The sequence below is a fragment of the Carassius gibelio genome, chromosome B8 (genome assembly GCF_023724105.1).
Source record: "Carassius gibelio isolate Cgi1373 ecotype wild population from Czech Republic chromosome B8, carGib1.2-hapl.c, whole genome shotgun sequence".
In the NCBI taxonomy this organism is placed as follows: domain Eukaryota; kingdom Metazoa; phylum Chordata; class Actinopteri; order Cypriniformes; family Cyprinidae; genus Carassius; species Carassius gibelio.
Genome location: NC_068403.1, coordinates 1,611,329 through 1,629,220, shown reverse-complemented (window position 1 = coordinate 1,629,220; position 17,892 = coordinate 1,611,329). Strand labels below are relative to the sequence as shown.

At 37.3% G+C, this 17,892-nt stretch overlaps 2 long non-coding RNA genes across 4 annotated transcripts; one reads left to right on the top strand and one right to left on the bottom strand.

Moving 5' to 3' along the window:
• Positions 1-6,615: 6,615 nt before the first annotated feature.
• Positions 6,616-14,591, bottom strand: LOC127963800 (uncharacterized). The gene is made up of 2 exons (XR_008154911.1): positions 14,499-14,591; positions 6,616-14,132 (listed from the first exon to the last, which is right to left on the bottom strand). It is a non-coding gene; the product is annotated as an uncharacterized LOC127963800 (long non-coding RNA).
• A 502-nt stretch (positions 14,592-15,093) lies between these two features.
• LOC127963796 (uncharacterized) lies at positions 15,094-16,979 on the top strand. 3 transcript variants are annotated; one of them, XR_008154904.1, is made up of 4 exons: positions 15,094-15,237; positions 16,131-16,284; positions 16,464-16,518; positions 16,937-16,979. It is a non-coding gene; the product is annotated as an uncharacterized LOC127963796 (long non-coding RNA). The 3 variants fall into 3 exon arrangements; XR_008154905.1 differs by having other exon boundaries at positions 16,464-16,522; positions 16,937-16,951; XR_008154906.1 differs by lacking the exon at positions 16,937-16,979 and adding an exon at positions 16,687-16,833.
• Positions 16,980-17,892: the final 913 nt, after the last annotated feature.

The window sequence follows — 17,892 nt, the reverse complement described above, 5'->3', positions numbered from 1 at the left end:
TGAGATAAACGGGTCCAAAACGGACCAGGGCCAGATGAGACAGTATGGTGGCGGATATGTTTCAATTTGCAGGACCCAAACGGACCCACCGTGGAGGTAAGGTTTTAATCGTGGAGCGCGGTGCAACGGCGGGTCCGGGATCCGAATTCGTATCGGATCCGTCATTGCCCGCAAGTTGACGCCGGTACAGTTCCGTTCCGGAAGCCGCAACACGGCCGCGCAGTACTTTTTGATGTGTGGGGGAGTCCCGATCTGAATCAATGTTTTAAAAATCCGCTGGGACTGATTTCAAATGATTCGCGAAACGTGCTTCGGAGTCCCGATCCGAATCAAATGTTTTGCGAACTCACTCCAAAGTCCTGATCTCAAATAATTTGCGAAACGCGCGTCAGAGTCCCGATCTATTTTTTTTTTTTTTTTTTTTTTTTTTTTTTTTTTAAAGAGTAGAACTAGAATAGTGAGTGCTAAAGTTAGAGGGTCAAATAAATATATGATAAATAATAATAATAAACAATGAAAACATAGGCTATTTAAGTTATCCTTGCTCCACAACAAATCCTTTAAATTTAACAGTATTTTTGAGAATATAATTAAAAGATATAAGAAGCTACATAAATTCACAAGCCAAAACGAACGATCATTTTAGGCTAGAATGAAACTCAAACTAAAGTTGGGTCTCTCATTCGACACAAAATCACATTTTTCTGTAAATATTATTTACGTACTTCACTCGCTTCCAATATCCACGTAAAACAAAATGTTTTACATCAGGACAGTAAGGTGATAACGCTTAACGGTACAGATTTTACTACATAAAAACTGAGCAGTGTGTGTTTGTGTTTAAAGTTACCGTTTTTTTATTATGATAATGAACAGACAAAGCTTCACTGCACGCACATGCAGCCCCAGAGCAATCACTTGAATTTTTTTTCTTCTAACAGCAGAAGTACAATTCTCTACTTAAATAATTTTGCTAAATGGTAAAATAAATGTTCAGCAATATCTTTAAAATATATTTGAATTTTGGCACAAAAAAACATTGTTACATCTAATCCCGCATTAGTTTGTGTCTGCACACCCCATGGCAAACCAAAATATTCAAATAAGAGGTTGAAATTAGATCAGATCCAAATTAATTAAACTCTAACAAACCATACCTATTTTTAGAACATTTTTTGTAACAAAATATCTGAAAAGATAGGTGTTTTTGTTTGTAATTACAGATGCAGTCAAAAAGTGGGGCAGCATAATATATATTATTATTTATTTATTTTTCGTTGTTATGGCCTATATCTGACATATTATTAAATGTGTTTTGTTGTTACTTTTTTGTCAGTTGTCCTATTTTGAGAGTAATTATTAATGGGCTAATAATAGGCCAGACTCCTGATCTGAATCAAATGTTTTGTGAACTCGGTTGAAGCCAAATGATTCGCAAAACGCGATTCGGAGTCCCGATCTGAATCAAATCTGTCTGTCGAAGCCAAATGATTCGCAAAACGTGATTCGGAGTCCCGATCTGAATCAAATGTTTGTCGAACTCGGTCAAAGCCAAATGATTCGCAAAACGCGATTGGAGTCCCGATCTGAATCAAATGTTTGTCGAACTCGGTCGAAGCCAAATGATTCGCAAAACGCGATTCGGAGTCCCGATCTGAATCAAATGTTTGTCGAACTCGGTCGAAGCCAAATGATTCGCAAAACGCGATTCGGAGTCCCGATCTGAATCAAATGTTTGTGGAACTCGGTCGAAGCCAAATGATTCGCAAAACGCGATTCGGAGTCCCGATCTGAATCAAATGTTTGTCGAACTCGGTCGAAGCCAAATGATTCGCAAAACGCCATTCGGAGTCCCGATCTGAATCAAATGTTTTGCAAACTCCGACCTCCCGTCTCAAATGATTCGCAAAACTCCCGATCTGAATAAAATGTTTTGCAAATCCGCTCTGAAGTGCTTGAGATGCTCCGCATTTGCAGGATTTCCTAATTCCGCCACCAGGTGTTTCCGATTACCGCTGTGTGGCATAGCAACGGTGCAAGAGGAGCACTGACTCAAGTACAATCCTGTCAGGAGAGGTGGAGACAGAACTAATTGTTTTTGCTGTTATGTTTTACGTCATAATGGAGGAGACGGTGATGGAACTGGTTTGCTGCATCCTTTGTCGGATTACAACTTTAAATGCAGGTACTGGTTTGGAGCTTACTTGAATAATGTAATGATACATATGAAAAACTACTAAATAAACAAACTCACACACACACACACACACATAGCAGTTCAAATGCTGACTGATATGTTACAAAGGTGCGATTTTATATAGTTTATTGTCTTGACCAAGGTGATCCTATGTAGACAGGTTTGCAACCCATTTATTAAGTAGTTAAAGCATAAAAATAAAACTGAAAAAAGTTTGTAGCATAGCTCAATGTTCAACAGCAGCAATCACAGTTGAGCAGTAGGGATGTGCAACAGTGATCGAGTACTCGACCGCGACAGCGATGATCGATCAAGTAAACGATTATCGAAATTATTATTATTATTATTATTTCTGATTGATTATGGCAGCACGTTGGGCGGCGCCCTGATCTCTGATTGGTTAGCTTCCCACTTGATTCCTCAAAAGACGTAAGAAGACAGATAAGCATGGCCTCAAAGTCAAGTAGTAATGGCTGGCTTCCCTTTGAGAATAACGATGAAAATACAGTTCAGGGTAAGCTGTGTAGCGCCAAGCTTTCACACAAATCTACAACAAATACAATGCGCTATCATCTAAAATGCGTACCTACATAAAATATCTGGCGATAACAGAGCGGCAACTCAGACGAGCATTGAATCACTTGCCGTAAGACCTAAATGCAACGCAGGCAGAACCGAGAAGACGACAAAGCTGTTCGCTGAAATGGTGGTGAAAGATTTGCTGCCCATTAGTTTCAGGGACAGAGAAACTTTACTTGTCCAGTGGTACCTGGCTGTTCCTGCAACATCTGTTCCAGCGGAGCGAATTAATTCCACTAAATGTGAACAGGCTGCGCACTCGGCCCTCATCTGAGCGCGTAGACCGACTTATGTTTTTTAATAGACATTTGAATGTTTCACCGGTCGTGGTAAATATAATATCCATTTTTTTATAATTATTATTTTAGTTTTGAGTTTTAACCATAGTTAAAATATCTAGGCTATTTGGTCTCTGTTTTATACATTATAATAGTTGTTTGGTTAAACTTGGTGAACTTTTTTTTCTTTATCTTTTAAAAACTACGTTTCACCGCTGGATTAAAATATGCTGCTAAAGTTATACTGGAAGATGATGTTTTGTAAAAAAAAAAATGCAGTTGAATAAAGTATCAAAAAAAGAAAAAGAATCTTTGTGTGTTCATTTTTAAATCACAGACAAATAATGAAATGGTCTTTATAAAATAAAAATGGACTGGATATATTTGTAGCCTAATTACATTAAACATATTCGAGATGACGAAAATCAAAATTATTTGTTTGTCATAGTTTTTATCTTAAATATATTTTAAATCTTATTCGATTATTTAGCAATAATCAGTGATTTCCATGCTGTTAAATAATATTTTGGTTGATCAGAAAGTGCAAATTGAATACAAAATATAAATTAAATATAACAATACATAAAAAAAATAATGATAGTGACACTATGTAAATTTATTGTACTTTCGTGTTTGTAAAGCGCAATCCGAGTTACACTTTCAGTCAAGTTCACATGTGCATCGGCATAATTCAATTCCTACACAGCAAAAATTGGAGAGTTGAAATTTCTGTGTTAAACATTTCCGAGTTGATTTCAACACCCAAAGAGTAATTTTAACTCACCTTTGAAAGGTAAGTTAAATTTAATCATACTTTTACATTTATGATTGGTGCTTATTCAGTAGAGAATGTACAGCACAACGCGCTATGGAGCACTGCGCATAAACGTATATTAGGCTGTGTGTGTGCGTTCGGTTCCACATTTCAAGTTAACCTACATCGTGGCAGCGGATTACGCGCGAGCTTTTCGATTTAACAGCTTGGTCTCTAATTAATTAAAATGCTTTACCGAATTAATAAAACGAACGATCTTTTACAAAGTCTCGTTTATTGCCATCGTCGACGTGATTAGCTTCGTTAGCAAGCTAAGATACTTTACGAACAACAGAAGTATGTGAAGCTGGACTGCATTTAAGAGAGGTTTTACTTTATGCAATTTCACGTCAAAGGTTTTTTTTTTCCTTACTCTTTTAAAATAACTAAGAATTTGATTAAAATCTGATAAATTCTGTGTATTGTGTTGTTGCCTCATTTCTGTATTTGCCTTTATCACATAATTTTCTGTAGAAGGGGATGTGTTGATAAAATAAAAATAATTCATATTTACATTTTGCTTGCATCATAAAAAAAAACGTTTTCAAATCAGACATTTGTTGTGAAGCAAGAAAGGGCGTCAACTTGAATAATTTTTTCTTCTTTTTTCAGTCATTGAGAAATTTTGCTTGCCACCTAATGCAAAAGTTACATACAAGGATGCAACAGACACCGAAGTCGATGCAGAAATATAATGCTGACTGTTTTCTCAAATGATGGTGAGCTTTATTGAATGTTTATGTTTTGTTATCAAGCAACTCAGGATAAATATGATAAATTGGCTATTTCTGATTCTTGTGCTGGTCATCAAAATATTTGTAATATTTTAATACTTTATTTAGAATTTTCAGACTCTTTGTCTTCCATATCTGAGAAGTCTGACAAAAGCAACAGTTCAAGTGCATCGACTGTAATCTTACATGAGGTCCCTAACAAGAGACAAAGAAAAGAGGACACATCTGCACTGTCTGCAAAACAGGTTAGAACAAAGTTTTTATGTCCTTTTGTGTCCTAAAGGTTCTGTTCACCCAGAAATGAAAATTATCCAAAATATATAATTTTTTTTAACCCCTTTGAGTCTGTGTTAATGAATGAATCACCAAGGTCATTTTTTTAAATTTAATTTATTATTATTAACTTTTTCTATATATATATAAAAAAAAAAATTAGCTGCATGACCATTGTATAAATTAAGACCAATTTGATATCTTCTCTTAGGCAACTCCCTACTTAAGCTATCAGAGAACAGAATGCTCTTGGCATAGTGATACTGTTCCCAAAAAGATCCATATTCAAGAAAGGCTACGTAAGTCATCGTCTGCATGACCCTTTCATGTTATAATTGCAATGTTATGATATCAATATCTGACATAGAAATGTGATTCTTTTAAGGAACACTTTTATGATGCTGCAAGCAACATAGGATACATTGCTTGGCATATGAAAACAGTCCACAGGAAGATTAGACGAGGATCTTTGCCACTAGACAGCCCTCATGATGTTTCTCCAGGAAGCCCAAAATGCCAAAAAGCTACGAGAGAGGCCATTTCTTTGCTCAGCCAAACCACAGAGAATTCCCTAATCATCCAAAAGATGAGAGAGACCTTTCAGCATCACCAAGAGCTTATTAAAGATCCAGGCTCTAGTGTTGATATCCTCTCCACCTTCCCATGATTCATAGATACAAAAGGCCTGGTAAGTTTGGAATAACATGTTTTCACAAGAATGCAATTTGAGAATATTGTTTATCGTTAATATCTTCTTAAAGGTTGGTCAAGACTTCACTCTCCTGTTTGACACTGAGACATCCTCCAGGCTGCTTCAGAAGAGGGACACATTCTTCAGGCCAGATGTCATGAAAGACACCAGAATGTCCTGAAGGAAGTGAACTTCATGAGACAAGTAAGTTGTATTTGATTTGCTTGTATTTACACATCTGCTATATTTGCAGTTACAATATATTTTGTTTTGATGACAAAAAAAAAATTAACATTTAGCAACTTCAGAACCTATGAGGTTGGATGTTTTCCTTATTAACAAAAAAAAAATATCTTGCACTACATAAAATCTTTAAAAAGACTACATTAACCAGGTGAATGTTTAAAATGCTTTCTATTCTTCAACTTAAAATATTTAGTATTTAATAATGTTTTTTTCTTCATGTGAATTTCGTCTCTAGTTTATGATCGGGAAATGGCATCTCTTCTTTTACGATACATCTCCTTCCACCATCATAGGACTGAAGTCTCCAAAAACAGTCCATGTTATGCTGCTGAAAGACTTGTAATCTTTCATAAGGTATTGACATTTTAGTATTGTGTTTTGGTTTGCTCTAACATGGAGATTTAAAATCATTCATATGCATTCTCATATTGCACCAGCCGTTGAGTTTCTTTGAACAGTCACTTTTATACTGTTGTTTTTTCTAACTGGACATTATGTTTGTGTCTAATTTTCAATTTTCATTTTTAAGTTTAGTCATGCTGCAGTTTGGAGGAGCCCCTCAACAACATCCAGCATCAGCATCCCTACATCCTTGCTGTTGGACACCAATAAGCAATACTGAGTGCTTCTACATCATCTTGGATAAGCATCTCATCCCATGCCAGGCAAACCGCTCCCTTGGAGCATTTGATGAACTTTTCAAGGCACATTTTGTGTTAAATTTGTCCTATGGTGCACTTCTGAACTTTTTTTACACATTCCTGCAGACAACAGTGTATGATGCAAAAAATGAGACTTCAATCTTGGTCAGACGGTGGGGTGGTATTTTAGTATGCAAATTTATTCAAAGAATATAGGAAATGAGAATACAACTCATAACTTGCAAACAGATTAGTAAGTATTAAAATCAGCTTCAAATATAGAAAATACAAATCCCAAAATTAATATAGTTTTAAAAGCAATCCATGTATGATGGATGCTGCCCAATTAAAAGTAATACAAAATGCATTATAATATTCAAAAGTAATCAAGATGTTAAAAATAATAACACAAAGTATACAACAATACCCTGCATATCAAAAGTCAAAAGTTATAATAATAACAAATAATACAATAATAATCATATCTGAGATGAATAAAACCTGAGAGAAGTTCAAAGTATTCAAGTGAGCCCGGAATCAAAGATAAAGAAGTTGAGAAAAGACTAAGTCCAGCTAGAAGGGTCTAGACTGAACTCAGTCTGAGCGAGAGAGAGAGAGGGGTGAATTTGCCTCCTCTTATAGCCCTGCAAATCTGTATCAAACCCATGCCACGTCTCTGCAGCCACGTCTCAGACAGATATCAAAACAGTCGTCATCCTTCTCCGAAAATACATACTAGCCCTTGCAGCCTAATTTCAGTTCCCTATTTCGTAAGGTCAGCAGATTGTATGTTCAAAGTCCAACTGTCCTGCCTCAGAAGATTAATCGTCTGGTTCTCTTTTGTTAAGAACCCACAGGGGGGGGTTCGAATGACTCCAAATAACAGACGTGTGATGGAATATAAACGTCTCTGAATCATGCTGTTTTTAGAAGTATAAACATTTCGTGGAAATCTTTTATCTTTAACTTTTCTTATTTCCATATTGATATAGAAGTCTTCTAAGTCTAAAGTTCAGCTGAGGCCTTCAGCACAGGCTGTCCTGTACTTTTAAGCACGTAGCAAATGCACACATGACAGAAGTCAGAATTTGGGTTACATCAGTCCCCCACTCGAGTCTTGACAAAAAGACTCGCACCCAAAATCCTTTCCCTTGAAAATAAGATACATAATAGTCAAAGGTAACAAATACATATGCAGAAAAATAAGTAAGTAAAACATTTCAGATAAGCACTCAATCGTGTAAGCATAAAGGAAATATAAAAGTGAATGAATCTTTTCAGGTAGACTGTAGATACCTCTTTAACCCCAGCCGCGTTAAAGTTGACAGGAATTCTTCACCAAGCTGATCAGACGAGGAGCACTAAAAGCATCCGACCCCTGACCTCACCTGGACTTTTGCTGGGTCGAGGACTTACTACAGCATACCCTTCTTTCCATCTCTAAACTTATCATCATACTTTCTCTTCTTAATGGGTAGCTTCTTAAGATATTTGTCCTTATCAGATTGGGGTATCATGTCGCAAATTTCCAAACTTTCGTTGATCTTTTTCAACATCTTGTATCTTTCCTTACCCTTCACCTCTAATTCATACATTTCTTCATCATTGCTGATAGCAATAGGAGTAAAAGAATCTTTTTGATCAATAATCTTGTGAGGCATCTTGATGTAGGGATTTGTAAATCTATATATCAGCTGGTAGATTAAAGCACAAGTCTCTCAGATGATGTAGAGTTAGCGTGCGATGTGATGACGATGCGTCCAGTTCTTGGGATCAAACACTGATGTCCAGCTACGAGCACAGCAACCTCTCCCGAATCGTCAATGCGCTGCACTGTTGCAGAAGTCACACCAAAGGGTCACCCTTAGAACCAGTCGTGTGGTAAATGTACGCAGGATAGGTCCGTATCAGCATGCACTCATACCTGTTTAGTTTTAGAGTAGTAGGAACAGAAATATGTGGAAACAAAAAGAACACGAACACAAACACACACACACAAACATATAATGCCAAAGCGAAGCGACAAACATTACATATAACATTTACACACACACACGAACAAGGACACAACAAGACAGATAAAACAACATTAATCACAATTGTTACATGTAAACATTATGGTTTTCAGTTTCATTTCATCATTTTGTAAACAAATAAATACATTAGATCCAGGGGAACTCAGCATTGGAAACCTGGAGAGAAGTAAACAATTAATCATTAATCATTGTTCGTCCTTAGCAGCAATCCGTCTGATAGAGTTTACACCTGTTAGACAAGTTCAAAGTGGAAACGGTATCATCAACAACCTAAGGAACAGATATGGTGAATTTTGGTTAATTTTGATTCTCTGGAAGCAAGTGAACAATCACTAAATAAATAATCGATAATTGAATCAATCAATTATTACACTCCTGACATAAGTCAGACCCTCAATCACCTCACAGAGGTTGAAAACGAACATTGATTACAACCTTAATTTCAGAAAGGGTACCCTTAATCTATAAAAAGAAAATCTATTGTGCATTGAGAGATATTGTTAGTATAAGCAAGCTGCAACAGGGGCTTCACTTGTGCAAGATGCTTCCATCGAGTCAAGCCTGGCTCGATTTCGATGAGTAGAGAGAAAAGTTGGAGTAGTCAGCAACACTGAGTAAGGACCTTCATACCTGGAAGACATTGGACCTAAATTTCCATATTACTGAACCATTACTTTGTCCCCCACTTGTACAGGATTTTAGCCGTTAAATTAAATGCAGCAGTCTTTAAGTCTCCCGCAATTTGGACGCTGAGGGCACTGAACGGGCATCCCTAAATGCGCATGATGTGTACCCATGATCAGAGGGTACAAAAATAAAATCTACCTGTCAATGTGTAAAAGGTCCTCGCGGGCGAGGACTGTGGCTTATTGATATCATACCTCTTCATAATCGTGGCTTTGTTTGTAAATGATGGATTTATCTGGACAGTCTGTCCCTCACAGTTTGTAACATCTCTGGTCAAAACCATGTTTGTTGTAACATAGTATTAGTTTTATGAACCCCTTGGTGTGCAATCCTGTGGTATAGATCAATTAATATCTGCTAGGCGGAACACCCTTTTCATTTAGAGCATTAATTCCTTCTTCAGTTAAAATAGCTCCTAACCTTTTTGACATATTTCATTATCTTCATTTGTGTACAATTTAGATAGGGTTTCTGATCCTGCACAATTTGGATGAACAGGGAAAATTCGAGTTACCTCTCCAAGTGATGCACCCCTGGCCGCCTCTCTCACAGCCTTATCAGCTAGCGAGTTTCCTTTTGCCCACCAATCATTGAAACTACTGTGACCTGTAACCTTGCAAACCGCAACACTGTTAGGTGAAATTTTCTCGCACGTTTCAAGAATTCAAGAATTCTTTAATAATGGTTTGATGACTTATTGGCATACCGGCGGTGGTCAGATAACCGCGACGTTTCCAGACAGGGCCATAACTCCGCACTACATGATAACTGTAGGCACTGTCAGTAAAAATATTCACATAAATGGAGCTATTTTCGCTTGCAGTTAATTTAAGTGTAAAATTTAAAGCAGCTTTCAAAGCATGCAGTTCAGCGATCTGAGCACTTCCTCCCCGTAGCGACCCTTCAGCCAAGACTTCGCCCATCCTCCCCTCCACTACCGCCCAACCTGTGTAGCGTGTTTCCCCCTCATAAAAGCTGCTGCCATCCACGAACATGTCCATGACATTTGCAAATGTCTAATTTCTGACGAAATGTCCTCTGTCACAAGTAACCACCACAGCACAGTCATGTGCACTCCCTTCGTTCTCCATCAGGGAGGCAGGGTTCGTCCGGTTATCTGTAACAACAGTAAGCTGAGGACTCATTAGAGCAGTTTCCCACTTAGCAGGTCGCTGATTTGAGATCGATTTCACCTTTGTTTCAGGTAGCAAATGTAAAAAGCGATGTGGGGTATGTAAAATAGTCTGGTTGTAGCCGACAATGTGCTCGGTGACCTTCAATGTCCCCTCTGCACAGGCACAGTCCAACGCCATCAAGCATGGCATCTGTCCTTTCATAGAAGAAGGAATCACAATTGAATAATATCCAACAGTTCCAAAACTTTTGTCACCTTTATGCTGTCCCAGCACGCAGTTGTAAGCATTCTGGCCTACATGGGTCCAAATGTGGAGCGGTTTTGTTCATGTAACGCAGGAGAAGAGGCTAGTGCGGATTTGAGAAGAGTGAAAGGCTCAGCCATGTCTGCTGTCCACTCCAGAGGGGAAGCACCCGGAAGGCCTCCCTTAAGAGCCTCTGTTAGAGGTTCAGCCAAATCAGAAAAATCAGGGAAATAAACCCGATTAAAATTAAATAGCCCCATTAATGATCTTAAACCAGTGACTGTGGTTGGCTTCTTTAATTTTGTAATTGTTATGACCCGATCTGGAAAAGGTCTTTTTCCCTCATGACCAACACTCTGACCTAAAAATGTAATAATGGTTGAAACAGCTGTACTTCCCGTTTGTTCAGGAGGAAGCCAGCCTCTTGAAGTGCTCTCAACAAGAGAGTGAGTACACTCAGATGCTGCACCTTTTTTCTAGATGTAAGAAAAATTTCATCACAATATTGAATTATAACAGACGGCACGCACGATTCTTTTAAAATGGTTGAATGATTGGCAACAATGGGGTTGCTTTGGTGGTCACAGCATTCAATGCGGTATAGTCTATAGTAAGCCTATAGCTCTCGTCTGGCTTTCTTACAGGCCACATGTGAATCACATTGAGAGGCACATCTTACCACAATCCCTTTCTCGAGCTGGGTCACAATTTGCCTGTGCCGCTCTCTCTTTCTCTCCGAAGAGGATACTGGAATACTGGAGGAGGTGCAAGACCTGAAACATTCAGAGGTTTAATTCTGCAAAAACCAACATCAAGTTTAGAAGTTGACCACAAATCTGAAAATTTCTCAGAAAAATATTGTATCGTTGGAGAGTCAGTAGACTCTTTCTCATTTGCTGTAACAGCTCCAATGTTAAATTTAGGAGTTCAATTTTTCTGACGACTGGAATGGGAACTGGCAAAATTTGACTAACTATTTTATTTAGTTAATAAAATATCTGCTTCCAATTTCTCCACTATATCCATTCCCACTACAGTGCCAACTTGACTTTCTCCAACCCAGAATTGCACCCGAAAGGGTTTGCTTAAGTGGATAAATTATTAAGGGAATTAATTGAGACTGTGTGAAAAGACTGCCATCAGATAATCCTCGAAGAGTCATGTGTTTATTTGTAAAATGTAAATTAGAGTAGCTAAATAAATATGTAGCTATCCTGATCTCAAGTGCTATGGTCAGCCTGTGGCATCAGCAGCTTCAGCTGTGCCTGCATGTCGACTTCCTTTCTCTGCATCACCTCTATTTTCAGAGCGAGGCCGAAGGGGGGGGGGGGGGGGCTACTTTGGTAGCCGTCGCTGTCGCTGAAAAGAGGAACCTTTTTAAACATTTTTAAAACCCTCGCTCTCCATCTCACTCAGGGCACCTATTTACGTAGTGGCCTGTTTCCTGACAATTATAACCGGTAATTACAGAGACAGAGGGCGATCCAATCGCATCATCTGCTCTTTTCGTTTGGTCAACAATATCTTGAGCTCTGGTTCCCCACGTGTGCAGTGTGTAACAGTATATGAGATTTCAAATCAACAGCTTCTTTTGTAGCAACAAACTCTTTCAAAGCTCGAGTGAAATGCTCAATATATTTAACAAAGGGCTCGTTAGTGCCCTGTCTGATTAATGTTACATTAGTAAAAATTTGGATTTCTGATCCAATCACATGCTGTACTTCAATACGCAGTTCGTTAAATTAAGTAGCAAAATCATTTACAGTTGTAATTAGTACAGTAAAATTTCATAATTGGCAGCGTGTTTACAATGCTAGGTAAATCACGCACACCGATAGTTCGATAGACCCCCACTTGGCCACCTGCTTATAGCATGGTAACCTTGAATATAATTTCACATATTTGCCCCACTCAGCCTCAGCTCTTCTAAACTGCCAGGAGAAATAACAAACTATATTCACAATTCTCAGAAATCTGTTACATTTCTGCCAGTTATAAATGTCATCAATCTTAGGAGCTTTGCCTATATCGGCTCTCGGCTCCTTTGTTACAAGATTTTTTAATAAATCCCACATATCTTATAGCCTCTCTAGCTGCTTGCGCTAAATTATAAACCTGTACAATTCTACCATTTCTGTCTGTCAAAAGCCCTTTGACTTTCCTTATCCATAAACAACATAAAACACGTGCCTATTTCTTCTGTTCTTTGTGATCAGTAATTTCCTTCAACCTGTTAACTGTCACCCCGTCCCGAATACGGGACGCCTGCGCCGACTACACCACACCACAATCAAATCAAATCCAATCCTGACAAACTATATACCATTGGAAAAGTCCAAGACTCTCAAATATATATTTTACCAATATTCTTGTTAAAAGACTATGTAGGAAAAGTAATAAAATTCATTTATGACAAGAGTACACACTCAGAAATCTACATTACAAAAGAAGACTTCCTCGTTGCCTTTTCTCTATCACATTTCATAAATCATCAGAAGTGATATATCACTTGAAAACATAAAATCTCAAAATTCATCCTTTAAATCCCATTTTAAAATCAGACAATTACATTACCATGTAAATGGCACATCAAAATCATGTTACAAAATATTTTTGGTCATGAATTGTAAAATTTTAGGTTTGTATTATGCAAATTCAAGTCTATCTTCAAAAACGTGAGTGACCGTTAAGGGGTCAACACCCATTCACTCTGTCTGCGTGGAACCGAAATCTCTCTAAATCCATCTTTAACCATTTTCTGTCTTATTTCTTCTACATCACATATTCATTTGGAGTTTCTTTTATTTGAACAGGTGCCATTATCTCATGTGCCGACAAATCCAACAAGGAAAAGGTTTATTCAATTCAGATACACTTAATTAAAATTAATTATTTATCTTAACTTATTTTTACTTATCTTTACTTATTTTACTTAATTCCTTTACTCATTCTACTTAATTTCCACCCATTTTTACTTAATTTCTACTTATTTTTACTTAATGCACCGTCTGACAATTTATTGATCTAAATTTAGTCGCAAGGTGGGGTTCTGTTTGTGTCGAAAACTGCCAAGTCTAATCCCAGAGACTATATCCAAAAACAAGAGACGGCATTCAGACCCGACCAGCACGCTGTAAGTAAACCCTCACAGCGCGTGTCTCAAAATACTGTTGCATTTTCGGTTTAACCCAAAAGTGCTCGCAATACACCCCCGGTAACCCCGCAGGATGTAAAGCGCAGATATTTATCCACACTACCAGTAACCCTCAATAGTGAACAACACATTTAATGCCGCGGATCGCCGTCTCGTCCCCCAGCGCGCGCTGATTTTTCAAATACGGTTAAACCACCGTCTACGGTTATACCACCGGCTATGACCCAGGCTCGTTCTCTTGCTGCAGTCAAGATTAATGAACGAGGTGGGTCCACAGATATATCTCCTAGACCCGGCAGGCAACACCACAGAAGCCCATAAAGAGAAAAGGATGAGCTACTCACCTCTCTTTATTTTGTCTTGCGTTGCATCAAAACTTAATGAAATGAAAACTTCAACGATCTCCAGCGGGTGCCTCCAAAACTGATGCAAAAAAATGAGACTTCAATCTTGGTCAGACGGTGGGGTGGTATTTTAGTATGCAAATTTATTCAAAGAATATAGGAAATGAGAATACAACTCATAACTTGCAAACAGATTAGTAAGTATTAAAATCAGCTTCAAATATAGAAAATACAAATCCCAAAATTAATATAGTTTTAAAAGCAATCCATGTATGATGGATGCTGCCCAATTAAAAGTAATACAAAATGCATTATAATATTCAAAAGTAATCAAGATGTTAAAAATAATAACACAAAGTATACAACAATACCCTGCATATCAAAAGTCAAAAGTTATAATAATAACAAATAATACAATAATAATCATATCTGAGATGAATAAAACCTGAGAGAAGTTCAAAGTATTCAAGTGAGCCCGGAATCAAAGATAAAGAAGTTGAGAAAAGACTAAGTCCAGCTAGAAGGGTCTAGACTGAACTCAGTCTGAGCGAGAGAGAGAGAGGGGTGAATTTGCCTCCTCTTATAGCCCTGCAAATCTGTATCAAACCCATGCCACGTCTCTGCAGCCACGTCTCAGACAGATATCAAAACAGTCGTCATCCTTCTCCGAAAATACATACTAGCCCTTGCAGCCTAATTTCAGTTCCCTATTTCGTAAGGTCAGCAGATTGTATGTTCAAAGTCCAACTGTCCTGCCTCAGAAGATTAATCGTCTGGTTCTCTTTTGTTAAGAACCCACAGGGGGGGGTTCGAATGACTCCAAATAACAGACGTGTGATGGAATATAAACGTCTCTGAATCATGCTGTTTTTAGAAGTATAAACATTTCGTGGAAATCTTTTATCTTTAACTTTTCTTATTTCCATATTGATATAGAAGTCTTCTAAGTCTAAAGTTCAGCTGAGGCCTTCAGCACAGGCTGTCCTGTACTTTTAAGCACGTAGCAAATGCACACATGACAGAAGTCAGAATTTGGGTTACATCAGTGTATAACATTGATGAAGGTAAAATGGAGTCTCCCAGGGAGAGATTTGAGAGCAGTTGAGAGCAGACGTTGACAGAATGCTAATTTATTTGTCAAAAAGAGCACCCAGATGGTCAACAGTTGATTTCACATTTAAGAGGTGAGAATTACAAATAAGTCATTGGCAAATATTTTGTGTGCTGTTGTTTATTTAACACTATTTTGTGGATCTTTGGATACTGTACAGATTTAACCAGCTAAAACATGCAACTCTGAGCAGTGTTGTTTTTCTGTATCCCTTTTAATGTTATTTTAACACTTTTTTGGAGTCAAATTAGGAACTCCGGCATTGTGTTAAATCTTTAACTATTTTGAAAGTGTTATTTTAACTCCGGAGAGTGTGGAGCTATATAAACTCTGAAAAAGTGTTGAAATCAACACTGGACTTTTTGCTGTGTAGGTTTCGAAAACGCGCAGGTGGTTTATGGAAAATAAAACTTAATTACAACTATTACACTTAATAACGTAGATGAAAATATAGCACAAATCTGCCGTACATTTGTAATGAGAACTTTATAGGAATCTATAGTAAAATCTATCCTTGCCCATCTTTCAGCGCGCTGTCATGAATACGCATCAGAGGGAGCTCTCTCTCTCTCTCTCTCTCTCTCTCTCTCTCTCTCTCTCTCTCTCTGTGTGTGTCTAACGCATAACTTAGCATCCTATTGTGCTGATACAAGTTGTATGTTATGTCTGATATGTATCTCAGTTATCTGATTTATCATAGGATGCGTCATAGAATTAGCTTGCGTTTATTGGTATACTTTCACCTCAGGCAGATATTTCTTGCTCCTTTATTAATAACATTGCTTCATCATAATCATCTAACCTGTCCTAATCATTTGTTCATGTTTTCATAGACAGATTATCATGTCAGATTTTTTTTCATTTTCATAACAATCTTCAGATATTTTTTTCATTAAATACATTATGCCCATGACCCCCCATTATGTTTAACACAAAATAATACATGTTTGCTTTTTGTTAATTAAGTGCTCTTGCTGAGTCATGGGAAAAATAAAGGAGCTGGAAAAAAACACCTGCTAGTGACATCAGCATCATCTACACACCTGCTAGTGACATCATGCTCCTCTTCACCTGCTAGTAACTTGCCTGCTTTGTGATAAGCAAATTTTGCTATCTTCTAGTAAGTTTAAGCTTTTGTTACCTTCTCAGCCAGGGTTTTAACCAACATTTAATTTAATTATAATGCTTAGTTATAATGCTTGAATTTAATGCTTAGATTTTAGTCTTAGATTTAAGTCAGAAAATGTTAATAAAAATCTAACTCTTTACTTTTACTTATGATCTGCAATATCGTTTCAGATTCTGAACACATCAGAAATCACCAACCCCTCCTGACATATCTTTCCAGTTTGGGGTAGGTATGTTGCAACAATATAACATAAATAACAATAAAATGTCATTAATTGAAGCATGACTTATTGGGGTAACGTTTCCTTTTGTAATAGAACACTATAGAACTACATTCACTATAGAACAGGAACATCATTTGTTGGTAAATTTTTCATGCCTATTTTCTTCCTAGCAAAAAATGAATGTATGTGCCAAAGTAGAATTCAACAACTTTAGCCGTGATCTCTGTGATCAGCTCATCATCTCTCCATACCCTCTCCACATGGAAGTCACCTCTTGTACTTGTTACAAGATCACACCAAGTTAACTAGTCCAGTAACCATCAGCTGACCGTGGAATGCCAATTGTGTGTTTCTTTCTCAGTTTTGCATGGTCCCCAATAAACTCAACGTGGAATGCCTCTCCCATTTCTTTCACATCAGGGCAATTAACCTATACCAGGCCACAGAGAGGTTCTTCATTTGGGTCCACTACTTTGCCATCTGCACCAAGGTGTGGAGCTTCAGGGTGGATGATGAGACTAGATGGAGTAACGTTAACGTCAAAGGTCTCCTCATAGCGGTGAAGAACCTCTGGCTCAAGTTTCAATCCTCTACACCTCGCTCTCTAGAGACCCCGACAGATGTTTACACACACTGTTTAATGCAATTACAAATGCATAATATTTTGATGTTTTAATCCCAAAATGTTGAATACTGATATTTGCAATGATAAAAGAAAGTGCTTTAAGAGGTGAAATTAAAAACACCAATATCTAGACAATCATGAATTGTAACATCACTTCCTTTAATGTTTTTACTATACAGTTGATATGGAATTTGTTTAAATGTTAATTTTTTGAAAAAAATGTTTATATGAAATGCTTATACAAAATAAATATGTAGTTAATTTAAAGTATATCTACATTCCTTGCTTTCATACATGGTCATATGAAAAATTTGCCGTACTTAAGGTAGATTTCTGCCATTTACAGGAAAACATTTAAAATTACAATTTTAAACAAAAGCACTATATGAACATTCTGAGTGATTTTATTACACTAATATACAATCAGACATCCCAATTTCTGTTTTGGTAAAGTCATTAAGTGTCATGTCATTTAGATGAATTAGAATTTTATTTGGGGTCCTGAAATACCCTAAACACTGCACAGAGGTTAAGATTACCATTGCTCCATAAATAAAATAAAAATGGAAACTCATCCTATTTTGTTTTGATTTTCTCTTACTAAATTATACAGTTACTGATGCTATGGACTGTGGTATTAGTAACAGGCTATTAACAAAAATCTGTCTCTAAACCTCTTTGCTCTTTATTAAAAGTTGGTCTAAACTAGACAAGTAGCCTACATGATAGAATCAAATGTTTTGAAAATCCG